Source organism: Gallus gallus, chromosome 2, assembly GCF_016699485.2.
Source record: "Gallus gallus isolate bGalGal1 chromosome 2, bGalGal1.mat.broiler.GRCg7b, whole genome shotgun sequence".
NCBI lineage: Eukaryota > Metazoa > Chordata > Aves > Galliformes > Phasianidae > Gallus > Gallus gallus.
This window is the reverse complement of record NC_052533.1, coordinates 84,761,960-84,786,286: the sequence shown is the minus strand read 5'-3', so window position 1 is coordinate 84,786,286 and position 24,327 is coordinate 84,761,960. Positions and strand designations below refer to the sequence as shown.

Here is a 24,327-nt window from a genome sequence, read left to right as displayed (position 1 = left end):
TTTTAATAAAATATGTGCACATCACATCTATACTTGGTGACACAGGCTTCCAATTATGTACAGTTTCCAAAGTTGAGACTTTCATAAACAGAACTACAAGAACTCTTGTTCTTCTGTGAAGAACGGTCATCTCTTTGTAAAGCAAAAGTAAGTTCAAGGATCTCAAATAATTGTCTGTTTTTATGAGTCTTTTTGTTACATAAGGCAGCGTTTTTCCTTCCCAGATGTTGGATGCATTTCATTTACATTTCATGATTTTTTTTTTTTAAATACAATTACAACTCATCTATGCATTATTCTTTTGGAAGTGTTTATTGTTAAAGCAACTGTTTGAATTCCCTACTTGTTTTTTTGTGTCTAGTTGTATTAGAATTGACAAGTTGTATCAGTAACACTCCCATCTACAAAAGAATCTTTAAAAAAATTCAAACCAGTAGCTCAACAGCTAGAGAGTCTGATACTCAGAACACAAATAAATCTCATCCAACTGTTACTAAAAACAATCTAACCTGCTACTGCCTTAAGCACATCAGGTAAAACTTCAACCTGATATTCTGGCAAATTCTTTGCTTCATAAATACAAAAAAGTGAAATAAGAACTAAATTCCATCCTATTCAAGGAACAGTATGTCTGTCCTTTAATTAATTCAATATTGTCTTTATTAATTGAATTTGAGAACAAAAAAATTACTCTTTCCATAAAGACTGCTGACTCTCCATCCAATAATGACTCATCTTAATTCAGAGAATCATAGTCCTGTCAACCCATCAATTGAATAGCACTGATTTGTGGGCACCACTGAATGTAAATAAAGTAGGATATTCAAATTTATGCAAAAATCAGCAAGATATATTACTTTTACTGTGATATTTAAACGTTAAAAGCAGCACAAGATATCTAATCCCCCATTACAGTCTCTGTCCTTGCCACACAAAAGACAAGTAGTTTATCTGTAGCTTAGGTTACAAGCACCAAAAAAGATGGTACTACAGGATAGACTCTCTGGAAGCACCATGTGAATAACTGTGTCACTTGCAATTTGAAGGCACACATTCCAGTAAACCTGTCATCATACTCTCCTACTTTCTTCCTGGATGGGCCACTGAACTGCAAATGTCCCTGACAGAAAGCTGGGTTTCTGCCCATTTGATTATCTAAATAAATATACTTAAACAAATAAAAACTTTCTGGATGTTTTCAAGGAAAAAAAGAAAAAACTGAATCAACACATTTTGAACATTTCTTTTAGGACTTCTGTAGCACAAAAACAGCAGTGAAAGACTGCCTGGTCTTCAGAAAGGCCCAATGAATCCTTCTTACTGAGTACAATGGCTGATTTGTCTAAGGGTGCTAAAGAGAAGCAAAATGCTGAAGGAATCCCTGACAGACTCAGGGGGCATGCCAAGGGTTTTAGGAGACCAGTCATTATCTGGACTACTATAACCTCTTAGCATGCTCTCTTTGCTTACCATGGACTTCAGGATTGCTGCACTGCTCCAGCTTGCACTACAAAGGCTTGTGTGAGGCAGCAATTAAGTGACTCATGGAAAATATCAGCAAAAGATGCAGGACATATAGGTGCAAAAATGAAATTCTTCAATTGCCAAGACAGTACGTGTTTTTCTGTGTCCCTACCTGGTCAAAATGCCGTGATGTAATTGCTTTCTGAAATGTTTGAGAACATCTAAATCAAATATTTATCTCCACCCCCACACTCTATCTTCCAATGATGTTTGTGTGCCTGCAGCAAGATTACACCTGAGTAAGCATCTGCCTGAAAGCCAGGCACCCTGAGCAATTGTGAGCAGTACTTGAAACCTACACGCAGAAAAGAAAATGCGGCCTCGGCCTACTTGTATGATGGATTTACAGAATATGTCTTGAGGAAAGGCTATAACCATTCAGAAAGCAAGTTACCTTGAATAACCTGAGCTTGTTCTGAGAAGGATTTTAAAATCAGGACCAGAAGACCAACAGAGACTATTTCTGCATAGCTCCCAGCAGCTCTAGGCCTTGTTCCCAAGAGAGATAAACACTGGGTCTGTGGCCAGCCCAGACAGACATTCATGCTAATCTGCTTTAGATAGGCTAGCCCGCATTTCTATGAACTAAGCATTGAACTGGATGTTCTAGGTTCTTATTACAGCTCTTCTACATATATTTTGCAAATTCAAAATTTACATATTGAAAAATAAAACTTTTTTTCATGAGTGCAGAAGTGTCACAAGAACACACTCTGCTTCCTGCTGCTGTATGAAATAAATATCTCCTTAAGTGCTTTGAAATACAATCAGTCTAGCCATCTAATGGCAAGCTCTATGAAATCATCATAAAGGACTACTTCTCACTAGGGGGATTTGAAAGCAAACTAACTTCAGATTTTAGATATATCATAAATAATCCATATATGTTTTGAACTATTTCTGGCTGATATTATTAGACAAATCTAATAAACTTTAATGGCCTTCATCTTGGTATTATACCAGTCTCTTTTGTAAGTGAAGCTGAGTTCATAACCTGCTTTCTCCTCAGAATGACATAGGTTTCTGGCTCCTCCTTCTCATTTACTATTAGAAAAACTCTTTGTCATGAACCAAAAGAGGAAGTTTGACAAAATGTAGCTTGTATGATGCATGCAGGCAATCCACTCAAGAGATAATGCGTAAATTAGTCACTTTCTGTACATAATGCTTTTTCTTTCATATCCAGCTGAACCTTGGTTGTATTTAAAATATATATATTTTTTCCCTCGAGTTATGTCTCATTTTGAATACAGCTCCAGATTTTGTGCTATTTACAGTTTTAGTACTAATTGTGACTTTGAGTGCAATGCCTTCGTAACTTTTGCAAATTGCCACGTTAAGTGGTAAGTGCTAAGTGCTCATTAGCTGTTAAAGATGCAATAGCCTTTAAGTAGACTCCCTCCATGCGTATAAAAATGCTAACTCTTTATTTTGCTCCCCCATCTCCAAGTAATTTATTTGAATTTTAAAAGCACTTCCATCTTCTCAAAACATTTAACCCAAATAATGCAAGATTCCCTTTTATGTTTTGTGATAAGATGACTTATTTGAAACAGTGAATCCCAGCAAAAGTGGTACAGTACACAGCTGTACATGGTGAATCCTTGTATAAGTGGCACAAAACACAACTTTATAAGTTTTTGCTGGATAATACCTTAAAAAGATGAAACTCATTGACCTCCATTTCACACAGCAGAAGAAATTCAAAAATTTTCTGGGCACCCTCTCTCAATCTGCTCCTGTCACCCAACTGTCATGCAGATGAGAGTGGCATTACCTCTAGCACACAACTAAGTTGGTTTCACAGGGAATGAAACAAAATTTGGCAGAGACAAATTGAGATCCAATTCCTAGTGAGGCATGTACTGAAAAGGTAGGTGGTAACTGGAGTACCCAGTTCCTCTAATTACAAGAACAAATTGTCCATTACTCTTGAATGCATACAATGCTCTTGAATAGCACTTGAAAATACCATATGATATCTTCACATTACCCAGTAATTTCTATTTACTAGCTTAAAGGTTACAATGTCTGAAGACAACAAACTCACAGGCTGGTTTGAAAAAACACACATAAAGTAGCTATTTGCTGAAGCTCTGCAAACCAGAATGTTCCTTGCAAATGTTTAAGTCATGTCTTCTTCCCATGCTACCATATGCAGGCAATTATTCACTGTGGGACTGACATGCAGGCCTGAAAGAAAAAGGTCTGAACACACATTTCACAATAGTGACAGCAGCACTGCAGCAAAGTGGACAAAAAAAAATCCACAACATACAGTTTCTCCTACATGGTGAATTCAAAGGTCACTTTGCAAGAACTAGAATGAAAGCTACAAGCTTTTATTCTCAAGTTTTGATGCTCATTTCCAAAGATTGTTCAACTGTTTCACTTCCTGATGAGGTTCTATCTACATATTTCTTTAAATATCCTATCTAGAAGACATACTGAAGGACAATCTGTCTGTTAAGAAACAAACCTACTATAAATCTAGCAAAAAAAAAAAAAATCTACCAAAAGGACAGTGTGCAGTACATAGTGACAGCAACCATATTTCCAAGAAACATTTTGCATGAATTCCTACAAGAGTAGTAACTTCTTCAGCACCAAAGGACACCTCATGCACTCAAACATCAAACTGTATCACAGAAGCCTGTATGTAAAAACACCAGAAAATCTCTGAACGGCATAAAACAATTAGTGAGTTGCCCATTGCAGAACTGAGCTGTTCCCTGTAAGACATATCAGAAAAAGGAAGACAAAGATCAGCTTCACTAAATCTCTTACACCATCTCCAGAAGGTGTCAATTCAAGATTTCCCCCTGCAATTGTTTTGATCCTGAAAGACATGAGGTGCAGCACACGTACAGACAAAGAGTAAGGCTGCTACTTCTCAGTGCAGTGTGACAGTAGAAGCAGCACCACTGAGGCTGGACATCAGGCACAGCAAGATGTCAAAACCACTTGCACATTCAGTCCTTTGCAATCTGGAGAGCAAAGCAAATGAGCTGCAGTATGGCTACTGGCAGTCAGTGCTTCTGCATCTCAAGAGATAGTAGCTGAAGTCCAATTCTGAACACGTGTCCTACTAGGGCCCCCTGGGAACTGAATGGATGATATCAATTTCCAAGGATTTTATACTCTGGCTTTGCTCCAATTTAGAGCAGAACTGAAACACCTCAGATAATCTTGGAAGGGAAATTCCATGGCTCTTCTGTTTATTTTCTGTTTACATTTATTTCTACAGAAATCAGAATAGATAAAAATGAATTGAAGGAATCATTTCAAAACAAAGATTAAAAAAAGTATTTCAAAGCATTAAAACATGCTCTGTCTGGCAGTCTTATTTCTTTTGTTTTTTGAAGCAGAAGTCTACTGCAGTTGACTTGGTTTTATGAAGTATTTTGATTTCAACAGAACTGCATTTTCCAGGAGAGCCTTCACACTCCCAAAATTTGTATATTTCTTCCATCTGTCTCTCACTTAGCTAAAATACATTTCAAATTTTATTCATCTTTTATCCTCAGCTCATAAAACAGCCTTTGCAATTCCCCAGTTGATGCCCATGTTCCCATTATCTACTGCTAATTTATTTAACTCTTATCCTGTGAAAGTGTGTGGTTACAGGGTCTGTCAAAGGCAGCTCCAATGTCACAGCACACCTCAGCTCAACAAATAAAGCACTACATACAGCGCATCTGCAGTTCTACTGACTTCTTCATAACCAAACAGCAAGAGTCCAGGTCATATCCACCAGTCTCAAATAACTGTGCTGCTTTGACAATATTGCAACCAGCATAAAATAAGAGAAACCTCAGTGAGTTAAGTGCTGCACATACTGTCCAGTGATTCCAACTGCTTTCCAGCAGCATAACTTCTTCCTCTCTGCTATTTATCTACCTGATCAAAGCTTGCCTTCACAGACCTGTGTGCCAAAAGTGATGATTTTCAGACAACCACTAAAGATAATCTGAAGGTACAATTGCTCAGGTATCCTCCATCACAGTGAGATGGAAGGCTTCTCCCCAGAGGGAAAGATACACCAGCAACAGAAGGACTCAGACTTTTACTAACAGTACATGAGACATCAACAAGGCATTCTCTGCCACAAACAGGAGTATGCATCATTTGTGCGTCTCAACCTGCTGATGAGCAACAGAAAATGACTTCCCCCAGCGTCACAAGCTTGTTAAGAATTCATAGAATGCATCCAAAGATAAAGACTCCTTTGATACACAGAAAATACATGACTAATACATAATGAATTGTAGAAATGATGGGTGGGAGAAAGCTCTGGGGTCATCCAGACTAGCCTGTAAGGGTGACTGCAAACAAGAGATAACGTCAGCTGTGACTTTACTTAGATAACTCTAGAAAACCTCCAGGGACCTTAGAACTGATACTAAAATATCTATTTCTGTGCATGGAAAATTTAAGATCTGGAAAATGACAAAGCCATCAGACAATTCAGAATTAAAAAATATAGAAAGCATAACACACATACAAAATACATTACACTTACTTTTGAAATAGTGCTGCCAAATTTAAAATCAGGCAACATGATCATTAGCACACTTGAAACCCTGCCACACTGAAAAACAACATATCTCCAAAATGGCTAAAGCCAGGAGATGTCAGGAAGGCAGGTGGAAAATGTCTAAGAAAATAGCAAAAGCAATGAGAAGGAGTTTGGGTGACTAAGGTATCACAAGAAGATATGCACCTCTTCTTATTTGGGTCACCAGTTTAAAACTGTATGAGCAAAAACACATTCCTCACTGTGGAATAAAGATGTGACAAAACAATCTTGAAATAGGATGAACAGACCTTCCCTTCTTTTCACCTACCTTCAGAAAAAAAAAGAAGTCCACCTCATGGAATTTCTTTGGTCTTGTGCATGCACACATCATACCTGAAAGTTCAGTCTGGAGTTAGATCTTCACTAAATTTGTGTAGAAAATACTTCTGGATATGGAGAGAACTCTCTACCTCCATAACTCAATCCACAGAAATCAATCCAGACAGGAGAAAAGGCACCAACAGCAGGACTTCTAGTTTGTCAATGTCTTCTCTTTGCAGCAAGATCCTGAATGAGCAATTGTTCAATTTTCCATTCAGATGTTCACTAAATGTAAAGTTTCAGTGATATTTTTTGTCCATAGCTTTATTTCTAGAGGGTAACAAACAAAAACCAGAAGCTGCTTGGCAGCTAGAGATATTTCTGAAAAATTCTATAGGTAGATGATGGAGAAACATCTGATTGTGGGTTGTAGATTCAGAGTATTAAGATCCAGACTTCACAAAAAGGTGCAAAATTGAGTCTTGAAGACAGAAAAAAACCACTGAGCTTATTATTACAGATGTTTGAAACATGTTACTGATAACTCCCATATACAGAAAGATCTAAGTGTTGCATCTTGAAGAAAAAAAGACATGAGCCAAAATTCCATGCATGTCTTAGGAGGCTAGAAGATCTCCAAGCACCCTGCATCATTGCAACGGCACCATAGTTCATGGGATATGCTCTATTCTGAAGCCTTCAAAACTACTTCATACTGTTCCTCCCATTTGTTTCACATTGCTGACAAAAACCACTCAAATCTTGATATTAGTCATTCACCTAGAATCCTGGCTCATTAACCTCACAAAAAGAATTGGGGACTACCTCTCTTAGCAGGCAGGCGTTTCCTCCTGGTTTAGTATTATGAGGCCTTCAGGATCACAGTTAACTCAGAGAAGCTTTATGGGCTGAGTGACATGCCCATGAGACTGAAAGGTCAGCTTCTTTCAGTTAGAGTTATGGAGCATCCGCAAGGAGTGAAAGCTTCTACAGCTGCCAGTGCCCCCAGAGATGTCCTGCTGATATATCAAGGACCTCTGATTTCAGTGGGAAAAAGTTCCACTCCATTTTTAATCAAAAGCATGTCCTTAAAAGAGTGTAAATAGATAAAAATGTATAGAAATGACCCAAAGGAATCTAATAACATCATGAGCAATTGTCTTGAATGGGTTATGGCATCACAAAGGGTGTCCTGTTATTTCTTAGAGCATTTTAAAAAGTATCCTTCTTCTGTTTAAAATAGAAAAACAATCACAAGAGTAGGATGTGCTGATTGTATGGTATCTTCAAAACTACAGCCATGCTCTTTTGAACTGCTCTCCCAGTTTCAAAAAAATACCTTTCATATATATTAAATAATCCTTAGAAATGCAAATATTAATGCTAACCAACATAAATGAAGAACTGTCCTGAAGACACTGAATTCTAATAATATTTCCTTTACATCTACAAGTGAAATGCTTTTCTCTTCTCCAATCTTAAATGTTATTATGTCTGATTACACGTTCAATTTGTTTTTTTGCTCTTTTTTTTCTCCACTGGACCATTTTACAAACAGGTTTAAGCACAGCAGTTAACATTTCCCTCATCTAGACACTCATCTCACTTAATCGAGCAGAGTTCTAACATTTCTGTATATGACTAAGCACACAGCTTTGTTTAGCAATGCAAAGTTCCTTGATCTGCTTGAGCAAAGCCTAGAATACAACAGCAGTTTTGTTCTGTGATTTTAATGAAGACAAAAAATTAGACTGATTTAGGTCAAAGAAAAAAAGCATGCTAAAATGCTGTAAAGTTAAAATTCAGCTGCAACAGTAAAAACTCATCCAAATTAATTATAAACTTCATGAATACTAACTCAAAGATAATACCAGTTAACACTGCATTTGCAACATTTTTCTTCACAATTATACTGCAGTACAATGCTGCAGTAAAATTCCCTGTTTATCTTGCCTCCTCAGAATTTTTCTTTCCTATCTGTCATAGCAAGAAGTGAAAGTATCATTGTGGTGCCATGAAGATGTCCCACTTTTTGCCAATGTGGCTGACTTCAAACATCACATGTTATATATCATAAATATTTATCCACTGCCTGGCACTTTACCGCCAATACAAAGTTACTTTCGTAAGTATTCAATTAACAAATAAATCATTACCTGCTAACTGTTATATTGGTTCTCCTACAGAATTTATTTCATATTCAACATTGGTTAGTCAGTAACAGGTTCATATAGATCATCATTTGGACTTTGATTGCTGTGGGAGGAAAAATATTGTAGAAAAAAAAGAGGAACAGAAATGACGAATTAGACATGAGTCTACAGGCAGCCAAGCTGGCACAGGACCCTAAAGAGGAGTTGACCAGCTGCTTGGAGTATGGGATCAGGAGCCACAGGTAGGCAGCTGGAGAGGTAGGGGGAGCATGGCAAGGCAAGAGGAGCCAGCAGCACAGCCTCTGCTCTCGGGGAGATAGCAGAAGCACAGAGTGACCCGTGGCATATGTATTGCCTTCGCTGGGAAAATCTAAGGCCTTTGCTGTAGATGCAATGCTTTCTCTCTACACCTTGTGAGATGGTGAATGCCACAAAACTAATTATTGCCTTCATTATCCAAATGTAAAAATTTAACGTCAGGTTAATGTTCTTCCATACCCAACCTGTAATTCCACATACTAGCAGTTGGAAATGCAAAGAAAATTAAAATATGCTTTAGATATACTAGTTAGTTAGAGGAAGAGCAAAAAAATAAAAAAAATAAAATAAATCAAGGCTGTCTCCCTCTGACTTCCAAGACGCCATTCAAGTCTGCAAGATAGATTCATGCACGGATCTTACACATGACATCAAGAACTGCAGCATGCTCCTAATCAATCCAACTGGCAATATTAATTTCTGGACAAATGAAAAGGCAGATGGATTTCATGTCATGCTACATGCCTGACAAATTAAGTTACTAGTGGTTACAATAAAGGTATTAAATCCACAAAATAGAAAGGTGTCATTATTAACTACACTATACTGTAACGCTCCTGAGTTTCAAAAGCATCACTGATGAATTAAGATTTCTGCAGGATGGCAGATGAAATGCCTCAAATATGAGAAAAAAACTGTCAGCAAGAGTCAAGATAAACAATGAAAGATTAAAAAGGCTATGTCTAAAATTCAATCATTAATTTCATTGAATTTCTAAGGTTTCAGAAAAAGCATAGAATTGAAATTCCTACATCCATCAACAACTCTACCTAACAGAACATCTCACAGAATCTTTCTTAAAAAAAAAAAAAGACAAGCTTTCCATTTTGTTTGAAATACAAGGCATTATGAGCAACTTGAGCACAGTAGGCAGGAAAAATGAGTATGACAAAACTTGGATCAGAGGTTCAAACAGCTATTTAACAGCTAAATTTCGTATTTCTGACAGAAGACACCAACCTCCTGGTATAGCTCTTATCTCTTATACATAGTATTCAGTATTTCTCATCAGACTACAAAAAGAGAAAGTGAAACCAAAAGTCAATGCAAGTGCAACTGTCTCTAGCTGCCAGTGGAGTCAATGTAGACCAACACAAAAGTATTAATAGTTAGCCACAGGAACGATGTCAGTGAATCAGCTGATTTATCATTCCACTGTTCTAGCCTCTGGTCCACTTAAAACATTGTTTACCAGGATAAATCACTCAGCCTAGAGTATCACTTCACAGTACTCAAATAGACTATAACTTTGCACTGCTGCAAAAGCAAATTCTTAACCAAGGAGTCCACCCTAAGTAAATGGGTCCACACCAAGGAACACAAGAAAAGCATAATAGCATATTATTTTTTACATATATAGAATATCTTTTAAAATAAAGACACTCTAGGTCTTTACACTTTATTTCAAATATCATACTTAACTGAACCCAATTTCTTGCTATGAGAATCTGACGTACACCGCAAAGCTTCCCGGGAATCACTGAAATGGCACCTGAAAGGAACAGACTAATGCAGCAAGGAGACAAGTTGTGAAATCTCAGATGAGGTACTCAACCAGAAGTTAAATAAAATTGAATGAGAGTAAGAATTCTAAAAGCCATATATAACAGCTTTTCTTGAACTACTAGTGAAATTTACAGCCTCAGCATCACTATCACTAAAATGTGCTACTAAGCCAAATGCACACCAAAGTAAAGCATGCCAGCATGAATTATTCATACTCTGATGTCCTAATAGAGACTATAACTGTTATACTTCCTAAAAAATTGACATAATGTAAGAATACAAAGAACAAATGTTTCTCCCGTGAACAGAAGGTAGATTCAGTTCAGGACAGAATAATACCTAATCAGGTATACAAAGAGAAAGTCATTATTGCAAAATAAATAAATAAAAATAAAATAAAATAAAAACAGTATTAGTAGTACAGGGAACGGAAGAGAATGTCTACAATGCAAAGGTGCAGAAGGCATTGTTTGGGTAGGAAAGTAACAATGTAAACTTGCATACATTCAAATTAGATTCTTTCCATGGTGTAAAAAAAGAGACTATGATCAAAAAAAAGTTCAAGTCAGTGAACCATTCTGTAATGTTTTCAGCTAAAAAATATTATTCCCATCATCACTTTTGTTCTACTAGAAACAGTCAACAGGACACATGGTTATTGGTTCTAAGAGTCCAGGACTAGACATACTACTTAACTATATCATAAACATTAGCTTTTTGATTACACAAGGTTGAATTTGTGAAAGATTAATGCTCTGATTTAGAAAAAAAATAAAGTGTGAATAACCATCTTCTGCAGTTCACTTCCAATTCCAAACGCATTTAACCAGATGTATGCTCAGCCATGCTCAGCTTTAGGATCTACACAGCTTTGAAAGCTTTGAAAGAATTCAAAAGTTTTAGTCCTTATCCCTTCCAAATAATTTTCAAATCTTTAAAATTGTATGAGCTCATTATCTCATGGTGCAAAAGCACTTACTATTACTGAATAATTTTTCTCAGAATACCATGAAAGAACAATAGAAAGTATTCAGAAAGTATACAAGCCTGATTTTTATTTCTATATGCCTTTTTTTTTTGTTACCAGGTAGAATTTTTCATGGTTCCCATGCGCTAATACGAAAATTTAGAGTGAAAGCATCAAAAAAGGCACATCATGAATTTGACTGATTATTGACAACTGAGTAATAATTTTCTAAAGACAATTTACAATTTTAAAAGATTGTGCTTATTCTTCCTTGGAGAGCAAATACTACAGTGTAAATGCAGGACTAAGAACAGAAATGTTACTTCGCTGCATTAGATCCCAAATCCGCTTACTTTTCTGTTGAAGTCCAAAAACAGGATTTAGTGAAAAATGGCTTGGAAGAGCTGGACCTGCACAAGAACAGGTAGTCTTCATCATTCAAAACGTTAACATGCTTCTGATGTCACCTGAAAGTTTGTAATTACTGCAATTACTGCAAACCGGCAGCTCTGATTTAATCTTGAACCTTAATGAGGAAGTCTTTGCCTATATGGTGATCATCACGCAGCAGAGACAGACTGTATTTTTTTTTTTCCTGCTAGCTTTGAAGTGTAACAACACAGATATTCAAACATTTTGTAGGTTTAGAGAACTAGAGAATCATCTCAAGTACTTCCAGAAGTAATTTCATTGAGGCAATCAGAGCAGCTGATCAACATTTAAAGGAAGAGACTGGCAACTTGAGGAGAACCATTCCAAACAGTGAGTTCCTCCACATGCTTTTGCTCACACAAATAATAAGGTTTTATTAAAAAAAAAACAACACACAAAACTACTCCTTGGTATCCGGTAATTATCACATTACCATACCCCCAGAATATTCCATAGCCAAGACTAGCTGGTCTTTTTCCATAACTCAAACAGCATAGCTACATACCTAGTAATCAAGGTATAAATGGAGGCCTTCCAATTCATTTCTGTGCAGCTAAAAAGATATTTAAAAAAGTGTACTCTAAGTACTGTTCAGTCCACAATATTCAACTTTTCAATTTCCCAGTTATGATCCAACTGACCTCCTAAGAAAGCTGTTCATCAGAATCATCTCATGTTTCTGATTAAGAAAAAAAAAGAGATATTTTCAAATCTAGCACTTGCTGTCTACAAACACCAGGCATGCAGGGGCTGAGCACGCGGACCTATCAAGGCAACACGCAGACTGAACTTAACACAAAGGCCATGAAGCCTTGTTCATCTGTGTGTGCATGAAAGCTAGGCAGTTGAAAATTGATTGTTCTAACACTTGTTTTTTAGTAAAAATCAGCTGTATTTGTTGTGTTTTATCTGTAGATCTAGTTGTATTTCTACCAGAAAGCTTAAAAACCAAAATGCTGCGTAAGCACAATTTTTACTTCAGGTTAAACTAAATGTTGGGGGGGTCAGCATTTTATTCTTCTGCAAATGTTTTCATTTTCTGAACAAACCCCTTTCATATGAAACTGCAAACTTCTCACTCTTCTGATTCACACAGCCAACCAAAGAAATTGCTTGCATCACTCTTGCATCAAAAACATTGCTTGCATTGCTACATGGTTTTTTTTATATATAAAAGTTTCTACTGTAAATTGTCCTTCTCAGCTCTCCCTCTAGTTATAAGAACGTCAGGCAGGGTAATTATGCAAGTAGGAAAAAGGGAAAAGCTCTCAGACTGCTGCTGGGCAGTAAATCTAAGTAAACCAACAATCCCCTCCCTGACAGTATGCCCTCAGAACAAATCCTCTTGCAGCATCTGTTTGAATGTGCCTGTTGCTTTTACAAGCTACAGTCCTCTGTTTCTGTCTCTTTACGTGGCTTGCTGCTAAGTCGGTATCAATCCATGACAATGTATTCATTGCCACCAGTGTGAATAGAATGAACCCAAAGAATGAACTACTTGAAAGATTTCACTCTACCTGAGGAATGATCAGATGCTAAAGACAGTCATATAGCAACATCTCACTTAAAAATGTCCCATTTCTCTCTCAGAAATATGAGACTCGAAAAATTGATTCAGAAATACAGACCTATTTTAGGACAAATGATTTTTAGGAGAAACACAGTCCTGTGAAAATGTAATCAAAAAGGAAATGGAGCTCCCAGGACAAAATGGGGTAAGATCATTAGATGTGTCAGCTGAATACCTTCTCATTTTGAGATATTTAAGGAATATCTTTGTGTGCATCACAATTTAGCATGTTTCTCCAACTGCTCACATAATTTGTCCCAGATGCTGCAGCTCCCTGCATTTTTCAATGTTTTTCTATATATATATCTCCCAATAATTTTCTGCTGAATGCATGGATCCCTAGATAACAAAAAATTTTACCAGTGGGTTGCTATTGTTAATTATCTTTCATTGATCCCTTAGGAGTAGTCCACAGATGCCTGGAGGTCTGTAAGATCACAGATTAAAACCGTTGCTAAACACGTAGCTATTATTATTTATGTTCCCACAGAAATGTTACTTGAGATTTGACAGTACAGTGTAAAACACTCTATTTACCTGGAGGCTACTGTCCTCTTAAAACTGAGGGAAACTCAATCCATTTAATAAATGAGGGACCCCCTGGAATCTCCTACCTCTCCACACTGACTAACAGATGTACTTAAGGCAGCTGTTCAAGACTGGCATAAGAGAAATGCACAGTGACTATAATTAATGGTTGGCTGAAGATGCTTCCCATTCTAAGTTGAGTATCTTATTGATGCTAAAACAAGCCTTACTGTAATAGATATTGGGTTACAACAGAGTATTTCAATGCAGTGGTTACTTCAAAGCTTAGGTGCACCAGTTCAGGTAGGTTTATGAATAGGACAAGACTAAAACCCTCAAACATATTGTGTGAAGGTTCACAGCAAAGTCTGTAGTAATTTGGTGCCTTCAAAAAGCCTGTCTTTTTTTGCATCTCTTTTGGTCACTTTCAGCAGGCATTCAACTACCTGTTTTTCTCACTTGGGAGACATTCAGCACAGATTCCTACAAGTATTTCTGCAGGCATCATTTTAATGAAAGTAAGCAACTTATTTTGTATTACAAGATTCACAATTAAACAATATTAATAATCTTATAGAGCTGTCTGCTTGACAGCTCATGGCATGCGCTTTGTGTAAACGGCTCTAGAAACTCTGTTTTTCGCTGGCAGGAGCACAGAAAAAGAGTAAGGGTAGGAAAGGCTACTGTCCCATTTCCCAAACTACTTAAAAAGGGAGTAAAGCACTATTTTACATTTTATCTCTACTAATTTCCTCAGATGCTGAGCACCAATACATTATAGGAAATGGATGCTGACTAGTACAAAGTAAGACTGGAAAGACATCAGGGGTGCACACATGCTGAGAATGCTTGAACCAGCATCTACCACTAAGCCTACTTCATTACATGGATTTGGTTTAGACATTTAACTGTAAATATTGTTTCAAAAATGAGGACAAGAAGCCGCAGTCATTTCTACTGCAGCAAGGCAAACCTTGTCTGGCGTTTGTCAGCTCAGTAACTATTTTGTTGTGAAATGGCGCTTTGGAGTGCTAATGTGTTCCCCTCAATTGTTTTTCTTGCCACTAGCTCTATTGACAGTAAGATTTGTGTAGTACTGCTATATCCCAAAGGTCATTATTCAAAACATTGTTATACAGTTCCTACTTTCAAGAATAGAAAGTTAGCTGAAATGATACACACAGAGGCTATTTTCTCCCCAGCTGTTTTGCCATCAAAGACAACTGAAAAGTTGAAAAATGAATAAATAGTGGATAAAATCTTCAGCTGCAATTATTTTTGTTTATATCTACACAAGATGTGTAATTAAAAAGAAAGCATCACAATGAGGTTATGTAAGCCACCAGCACTTCTCACATATGAACCTCTTGGCTTCTTGGAAGATTAATTGCCAGAAATAGTGCAAACAAATGTAGACTCCTAACTTCAATATTTGTACAACTGTAATATTATTCAAAAAGAGATTGGAATAACAATTAGTGCAACTTCTGATTATTATGTCTTGTATATCTACAATTTTGGCAGGAATCTGGGTTGGGAAATGTTTAAGGATTACTAAGCTGGTTATGGATAGACAATATCTTTGTCTTCATTGAGACGGCTAGAAAAGTATTGTTTTCCCATAGTAAAGTTGACACTTTCAGCGACCAAAGAAACTGCAGTACATTAAGTCATAAAAGAGCTGTGAAAATCCAATGCTATTTATGTCCAAGTACAATACAACGGGAAAGATGCAAGACTGAAGGTCTGACTGACTAATAGGACATTTACTCCTAGATAGAAACTAAAAATTTACCACCACTGTATCTGTGAAAATACACTTGGACAGTCTAGGATTGCTGCCCGAAAGTAAGCCTGCAGATCAGTCATGCAAGCACTGCAGGTGATCATGAAATACCTTCTTCACAATGATGATGAAACAGGAAGGCATAAGGCATGAAAGCCTGGTAGAGGAAGGAAAGAAAAAGAAGCAGTGGATGCTCTGATGCATAGCTTCAAACAGAAGCATGAAAGGAACAAATTAAAGAAAGCAGTGACTCAAAGAGGGCTGTCTCTAGGTCTCCCAAATCTGAAATTCATTAATGCATGAAAAGCTTTCTGACATTAGGATTTGAGTCATCGTTCTACATATAGGCAAGGTAGTGGTAGTTAATGGAGATCCCTTAAGATGAGCTTCTAGGGTTCATGGGGTGGAAAAAATTACTTGGCCTGGAGCACTTTGCAAAACTCTTAGAGGCTAAAAGAGGAAGACTATTGCAGACACAAGAATATTTGTTTATCTTTCCATTTCCCCTTTCTTCCTCACTCTGTTTCACATTTGCAAAAAAAGCAGAGAATACTATTGAGTTACGTGAATTTCTGTCGTCACTGTCCCTCAGTTTCTTTCCACAGTTTCTTAGGAAAACTCAATGTAATAAAGACCATCTGTTTCTTGATTTGCTAGGGAACATTTCCAAGTCTGCAACTCCTGACACAGAGAATACCTACTCAGGCACTGACGTGTTGCTATCTGGCTACACTGCAGGACCTGCAGTCAACTGTCATATGTGAAAGAATTGCTGTGTCAGAGGAGGTTTTCAACATCTTGCCAGCAACTGTTGCATTAAAAAGGATTAAGACACACAGTGCTTAAAAGATGAAAAATAAAATCTCAAAAGAAAAAGAATAAACTTTCTTTTCCTTATTACTAGCCAAAAAAAAAAAAATCCCATTTAATCAGAAACTTTTCCTGGTACCAGACAATACTGAGTAGAGCTATGTACTTAAAATACACAGATCTGTGAATTCAGGCCATTTCCAGATCTGATATCTTTTTTTTTTTCCCCCCGGTAGTAATCAAGCATGTATCCATGGCAGTAACAGCTTCCCTGATTCATGAAGCTGAATGTTTGGTTCACTGGTTTCAGGTGGAATTGATGACAGCAGAGCAGTGCTCAGCAACCTGCAAAACTGAGCTTTTGGAGAAGTGCTGAAATATATATCAGTACAGCTGATTTTTCACACAGCCAAGTATCCTCATCTGTAATCTTCTAAGCCTCAGGCTGTTCTTGTTCTGGTTACAGAAGTGCTTTCCACTGGCTTAAATTCTGAAGTCAGGTTCACAAGAACAGGAATGACAGTTGGTCACTGAGCCACAGATGTGGATTCTGTGAATCAAATCCCACACTTGGAACCAAGGTTCAAAGTACAGGTTTTCCATGAATTTCAGCTTTGAGGCCTTGTTCTGAAAAAGTACCTCAATGGATAAAAGCCTGGGTCTTCCACCACTTTTAATTCATTCTCTGTTCCTAATTTCTTTACCTGCTGAAGATAGAAATTTGAACCTGAAAGGCTCCTGCAAATCTCATGCTTTCTCATGAACAGTAATACTTACATTTATCTGCAGTTATATAGGAAGAATTGAGTAAACTGCTACAGGAGACACATCAAGAGTAGATATATGTATCTAAGAACAGCATCAAGTTTTGATGACTCTAGATTGAATCTGTGTGTACATTTTACTTAGTCATAAACAGCCATCTGTGGTCATTTTTGAGGCTGGCATTCTCAAGAAACAAAGCATGTCACATCTAAAGCCAGAATACCCCCACAACAGACTGCAGTTTGCAGCTGGAATGAGATGGTCACCTTAGGAAAAAAAAAAAAGCACGTAGCATTAGGAAGGTACAGTATTTCATTTCCTTAAAAACTTTTGTTTAACAGAACTATTATCACGTTTGAGTTAATGAGTAAAACAGAGAGATGCAAAATCAATATTTACACAGTGAACCTGTAAAGATGAAGATTTCCAGTGTACTGAACAGCTGAGCATAAGTCTTTAAAAAAAAACAAAAACAGTCCATATTTAAAAACTGATAGCTCTGGCACAACTCAGAGTAGTAAGGGGGAGAGGTAAGACATGGCTGTATCTACATAAACTTCAGTATCTACATAAAAGACACTACTTTATTTTCACGTCTTATCACATCAGAGAAATAAATAAAACACACTGCCTGTACACATATGTGCGTTTCTCAAGCTTGAGTTTTGTGAAAACTGTGAATATCTAGGCAGATAGCAGATTGAATAAATTTCAGTGGTAGCTGAGCTGTTACCAAATACTGGCCTGCGTTATTCTTTTTCATAATAAATCTCAACCCCCCCCCCCCCCCCCCCCCCCAAAAAAAAAAAAACAAAGAAAAAAAAAAGAGCTTAGAAGAAGGAATTTTCTTTAAGCATCTATATGAGGAGCTCTTAGTCCCTGATTCGTGTACCAAGTTGACAACTCAAACCACACCTGACTAGCAGAAGATATTCTTCAGGTATGCCCAGGTAGGCCTTCCTTGACAGAAATCTCAGTGAAATTATATCAAGGTAATTTCTACACTCAAGAAAGGAAAGCAGTGTGTTCTTTCCCTGTAAGAATACCATATCAATTCCAATCTCCTGTATTCTAGTTTTTCCCATATCCATCTTTATGAATACATCTATAATAGCTTAATGAAGGATCTGTGTTCTAAGAACTTCTGCCACCTGTAACCATGTGGTTCTACTACACTCAGAGCATTTATTGTTGTTGGCTTTTTTCCTTATTGTTCTGAAGTATGGTACTTCATTTAGCTCTTTGTTGTAACTACAGAGGAAAAAAAAAGACAAGTAATATTCAGTCTCTACTAAGTGGCCAAAAGGACATACAGGTGGGGTTTTGGCTCATCATTGCTCTGCATTGTGATACTACAGCACAAGGGCTAAATTGAAAGTTTCATATCAGAAATTCATTTTGACAGAAAAATAATTTGGTGACAATTCTCTCTGCCCATCTCCACTTGCCATTATTACCTCATCCCCCCCAGAAACATTTTCTCCCCTGAAAAAGTTTGCCACAAAAGCCTTTTGATCATCAATCAGAGACTGAACATTCACACTCAGAAGTAACAGTGTTGCTTGGATCTAGTTTGAAACGTATGTATTCTCATTCACAGAATCACAGGGGCTGGAAGGGCCTATAGAAAACATGTAATCTAAGCCCATTGCTAAAGCTGATTCTCTACAGTAGGCTGCACAGGAAAGCATCCAAGCAGGTTTAGATCATCTCCAAAGAGAATCCACCATCTCTCTGGGCAGCCTGTTTCGGGGCTCTATCATCCTCCAAGTACATAATACTTTCTCATATTCATATGGAACTTCTGTGTTCCAGTTTGTGCCTATTGCCCCCTATCCTGTCATTGGACACCACCAAAAAAACCTTGGTGCCATCCTCTTGATACTTGTCCTTTAGATAAGTGTTGATATCGAATCCCTCTCAGCTTTCTCCCCTCTAGGCTGAGCAGTCCCATGTCCCTCAGCCTTTTCTCATATAGAAAAGATGCCCCAAGCCCCCAGTCATCTTTGCAGACCTCCACTGGACTCTCTCCAGTAGTTCCCCGTCTGCCTTGAATTGAGTAGCACAGAACTGCACACAGTGTTCCAGATGTGGCCTCACCAGGGCAGAGTAGAGGAGGAGGATCACCTCCCTCAACCTGCTGGCCATGCTCTTTTTAGTACACCCCAGGATACCATTCACCTTCTTGGCCACAAGGACACACTGCTGGCTCACAACCAACCTGCTGTCCACCAGGATATCCAGACCCTTCTCCACACAGCTTCTCTCCAGCAACTCAACCCCAAACCTGTACAGATGCATCCCCAGGCATAGGACACTACACTTACCCTTGCTGAATTTCATCAGGTTCCTCCCCACTCAACTCTCCATGCATTTGCTTCCCCAGCTCCCTGATGCCCATCAGCCTGCCCACATCCTCCTGTGGTTCTGCCTGCAAGCTGAGCAGTGGTATGTCACAGTGGGCAGTGGAGGCTGTGCCACAGTGATGTCATTGTGACACAGCCACCCTGGAGAGAACAAAGAGGGCTGCTCCCTGGGCAGGAAAAACAGATGAGGAAGTTGTAGAGCTCGGGAGAGGAAAGTGAGGGCAGAAAGTGTCCTCGAAGCCCTTCCAGCCAACAGCAAGGTCAGGGAATTGTAATCAGCAGTGAGGGTTAGGTAGAAGTCCTGTGGCTTTCCTGATGCCAGGCCCAGACTGGGCTCCCTTCATAGCTGTGCCTGTGCAAGGCTGCGTTCTGTGTCTGAGAGCACAGCTGTACCTGTGAGAGTGGAGGATGAGGCTGGGTATGCCTGCCCATGGGCACGCAGCTGTACTTGTGCCAGCATCCACAGCAGCAGCCATTGCTGCGACTCAGAATCATGGCATGCATGGCACAGACATGCAGGACTGGCTTGACTACATCTTTCACTATACTGTTGACTATCAGATTCCCATGATGCACTAACAAAGGGATGAGACTGTTTGGTCTAAAAGTCAAGTTCATAGAAAATATGTCCACAAAAATTTCACGTACCACTGGAACATCTCCAAGCTGCCACATTTTAGGTTTTAGACACAGTTGCACTTTTTGGCAGTTGCTTCTGATTTGCCATTAGTTATTTTTTGAAGAGCTATCATTTCTGAAATGGGTGAAGGAAACAAACAGCTCTGCTGACACACTCTCTCCGCGTGTGACTTCCTTTTGGTCTTGTACCATTGGCTGAGGACTTGAGAAGAGCAGAAAAGAATTTGCCTGTATATATGGTCTTTTCTGCTGATAAGGCGAGGAGGAAAAAAAAAAAAATCAGAATTGCAGATTATAATAAGTACATATTTGCTGAAGATGGAATATCATTCTGTAATTAATTCAATTTTGCTTATGTACCAAGAGGGATTTAGAAAGGACATGCAAGAAGTCTTGGTGTATGTCCAACATGAATAAGCATGTAGAGTACCAGTACATTCAAAAGAATATTATTAACTATTCCTAAGGTTTTTATGGACACTGAAATCATTGAAGAAACTTGAACACCAGTTACAATGTGAATAATATGGCTGTCAAAAGCGCAAAAATGAACATAGCATACTGCATAAAAGCTAATGACCCACAGAAATTTCTGAAAAGCAGAATCATTTAGAATGATAGGAAGGAAATTTTATCAAGTGCTCCCTTACGAGATCCTCCCTAGAATCATAAATTCCCATTTAGTGGAAATTAAACTCAAAAATACCCTGCAGTACCCATAATTAGAACACTTCAAGCATGCCCTACAAGGAAAATAAACTTCACTTCAACACCAGGTCATCTAAAGTCTCCCATCATTTTAATCAGATTTCTTTGATTTCCGGTCTGTTGCTAAAGGAACAAATGAATGACAAAGGAATGTATTCCTCTTTTCCATTCCTTTTTCACTCCCCCCAACATCCTGGTACTAAAACACAACCTGTTCATTATTTAAAACATTTCTGACTTTTCATGAAAATAAAGAGTACATGACTTATGCATAAGACTCTAATAGATCTGTGGATAAATAGCATAATGTATGCACATTCTAGAAACTAATTCTCACATCCTCACTTGTGGCCTTCAAAAAGACTACTTCAGTATCCACACTTGAAAACAGGCTACTTTAATAGCCAGACTGACCATGGAGTTAATGACATACTTAAGTACTTGGAACAGCTAAGACCTGAAACTGTAAAAGTAAGAAGTTCAAGTCCAAATGTACATCAGGCAGGATGCTCTAAAAGAGGTTATACCCCTTTGCATCATACTGCTTCATTTTTTCCAACTGTTTGTAAAGATATCAGTACAGAAAATTAAAATACAACAGGTATTAGGAAGCTATCCATGTTAGGGTGCTGCATTTCTCCAATTTCTGTATCAGATTTTGCTTTCATAAACAATTATTGTACATGAAAAGTTGCTGTACCACGAAGGTACTGCAGAACAGTGAAGTATGAACAGATAATAAGACATGCAAAATAGAGTTGCATCTCCTCTAACATCTTACTTGCCTTTAGCATATTTATCTACTCAAACATTTAAATTGGTTGATAACAGGAAATTTCATGTGATTGATTATATTTCACTTTTTCTGAAGCACAAACATTTTGGGAAATAACTCCTTCCCTTTAAATAAAATTTCTCTTTGCTTTCTTTTCAGGATCCTCAAATTGCTTTGTATTGGAATTAGTTATTAACGTAAATGAGGCTTAAGGAGAAAGGGGCCTAGCCCTCTATTCTCACCAACAAGCCCACCAGGCTTCTTCAGAAATCTATAATGAATTTGAGTTCCATGATAACAAACTCTTGCTGTGCATATAAAAACAGGTATTTGTTGAAACTGGTCCTTTTCCAGGAAATATTCAGTGAATTGCCAATTTAAAGTCAGCAAGTAAGTGAAAGCTGGTCTTACTTGTACAATTCTGATTAATTCTTCCCATAACCACAGCTATTTATTTTGACTGCAGCCCGCATGCTGTTGAAGTGTATGAGATACAATATAGCCTGACTAGTAAAAAGGCCTCATTTCAAGAGCCTTACACTCCCAGTTTAGATGCATTTAAACGTGCAACCTAGCCAGATAAGGCTGACACAGTACTCCCTGTACAGAACTTACTGAAATGGCATCTGAGTATTCCAGCAGAAGTGGAAGGGTTAATCAGAAACCTTGTATAAATCACAGTTTGCAGGAATTGCTCTGTTACAACAGATTGTGCAGCACTATTTTTCCCCATTCTTTCTGATACCAGCACCCTAGGCAAACTTCCTAATTAGAGCAGCAGATGTATGCAGTGCCATGTCTCTGTGAAGTTATTATACCCAAACCAAATTTTGTCACTTGCAGCCAATAATTCATTTGTCTACTAAGGGCTTGAAGTGGCCATATCAATTATTTAAAAACACACCAAGAAGAGGAATCCATTTAATATCTTCTGGGAAGCACAGTTATAAAACAGTGTATGCTCAAATTTCATTCACAATATCATCTTTTAAAAAATACAATATCACTAATTAAGGCTTAGTGCATTAGGCCATTAGAACTTGAGTGATTCATGACAGCATTACTATCTTGCTTATCATTTGCACTTTAATTTACGGGGTCCTAAGAAAAAACAAAGCAATTTGCAAAACTGAAACTCATCCAAAAAATGCTTGTAGTGATTTCTCCTGAAAAGTGATTTCACTGTGTATAAGTGCTATGCTGGTAAGAAAATGCTTCCTATCAATAATTAAAGTATAATGAAAGTTTAATGTGTCAGAAGACACCCTCAAAAAAGGGCTACAAAGAAGAAAGTAGTTTTTCATTCAGACTTTCCACGTTTTAAAACTAACAATAACATCCTCCTCTAAGAAGCATTTTAAATAAACTATTTAATGAAATATATGGCAATTCAAAGCAGGCTAGAAACCATAACAGCAGAGAAAATTAACACAGTTCTTACAGAAGCTCCAGCAGAAGACAGAGGTCTGCACACTGCCAAGAATCCTTAAATGCCAAGAATAGCCAAGAAAGTTACCACACAGCAAGATTGCGTGCAAAAAGTGGTAGTGAGAGAGCATTAAAGAAGCCTACATTCCTACAAATGTGTGTGGATTTCAAGAGCCTTAATTCTCTAAGATGTTCAGCCACTGACTCCTATAGATGCTACACATCAAAGGTTATGCCTGATGCCCATCACTGCAAATCTGCAGTCTCCCCTTTGGTGTCAATGTCCTCCTCATCCATCCAGGCACACACATAAAGGAAACTTTCAGGAACTACAAGGGCTGCTCCAAAAGTGATGCCTCCTATTTTATTATGTCAGCCCATGACATCAGGGGTGGATGTTGGTGGTACAGCAGTAGAAGTTAAACCTTTCCGCCAATATTCTACTTTGTTACTGCGAGACAGATGGCAGCAGAGAGGCAGTCTGACAAAAAGGCATCTATCATGGAAGTGCATATTGAAGCAAAGGTGTGCCAGTGAATTTCTTCAAGTGAAAAAAGTGACACCCTCTGACATTCACATGCACTGCTGAACATTTAGACAGAACAAACAGTAGATGTGAGCATAGTAAGGCAGTGGTTGGTGCATTTCAGCAATAGCAACAGTGATGTAGAAGACAAGCTGCATTCTTGACAGCTACGTAAACTGTTAAAAGTGCAACATGCAGGTCCTTGTTCACTGCTGGCAAAAAAAGCATAGCTAATGGGGGGTGCGTAACGTGATGGAAAGCGCAGCAATAACAGCAGAGCAGCAAGGTACCAGGCTACAGCAAGTTAGAATTTCCTCAAATGCAACAGCCATAGGCACAGAAATAAAGGAAAGAATCTGCTTACCTTTACCTTCAAGTATGCAGGGACCTCCAGCGAAAAAACCAAACAACAACAAAAAACTTTGCTTCCACTGCCAACCCTTAAATGAGGTCTGTAAAGGGTTGGACCCTGGCTCAACCCCTTCCATTCACTCAGGTGCACTGCAAGCACCTGAGCTCCCCTGGATTGGCCCTGCCTTCCCACCAGGTGCTCAATCACTGTTTCAAGCTGTATCTTACACTTCTGCTACTTGGAGACCACCTTGAAAAAGAATGTTTTGTAACTAAGTATTTACTCAATCAAGTAGTGTTATTGTGTTCTTTGTATCTGTTGTAGTTTATGTGGA

General features: G+C 38.0%; 1 protein-coding gene across 13 annotated transcripts in view; it reads right to left on the bottom strand.

The window, feature by feature from the left end:
• The window catches only part of LOC420965 (poly(rC) binding protein 2), a 489,700-nt gene that overhangs the window by 452,037 nt on the left and 13,336 nt on the right, over positions 1 to 24,327 (bottom strand). For 2 of the 13 annotated variants that reach the window (XM_040695572.2, XM_040695569.2), the window contains exon 1: positions 19,527 to 19,643. The exons of the other annotated variants lie outside the window; for them this stretch is intronic. The gene's annotated coding sequence lies outside the window, so the exon portion shown is untranslated. Of the gene's footprint in view, positions 1 to 19,526; positions 19,644 to 24,327 lie in introns of those variants that run through there. 13 annotated transcript variants of the gene reach the window in all.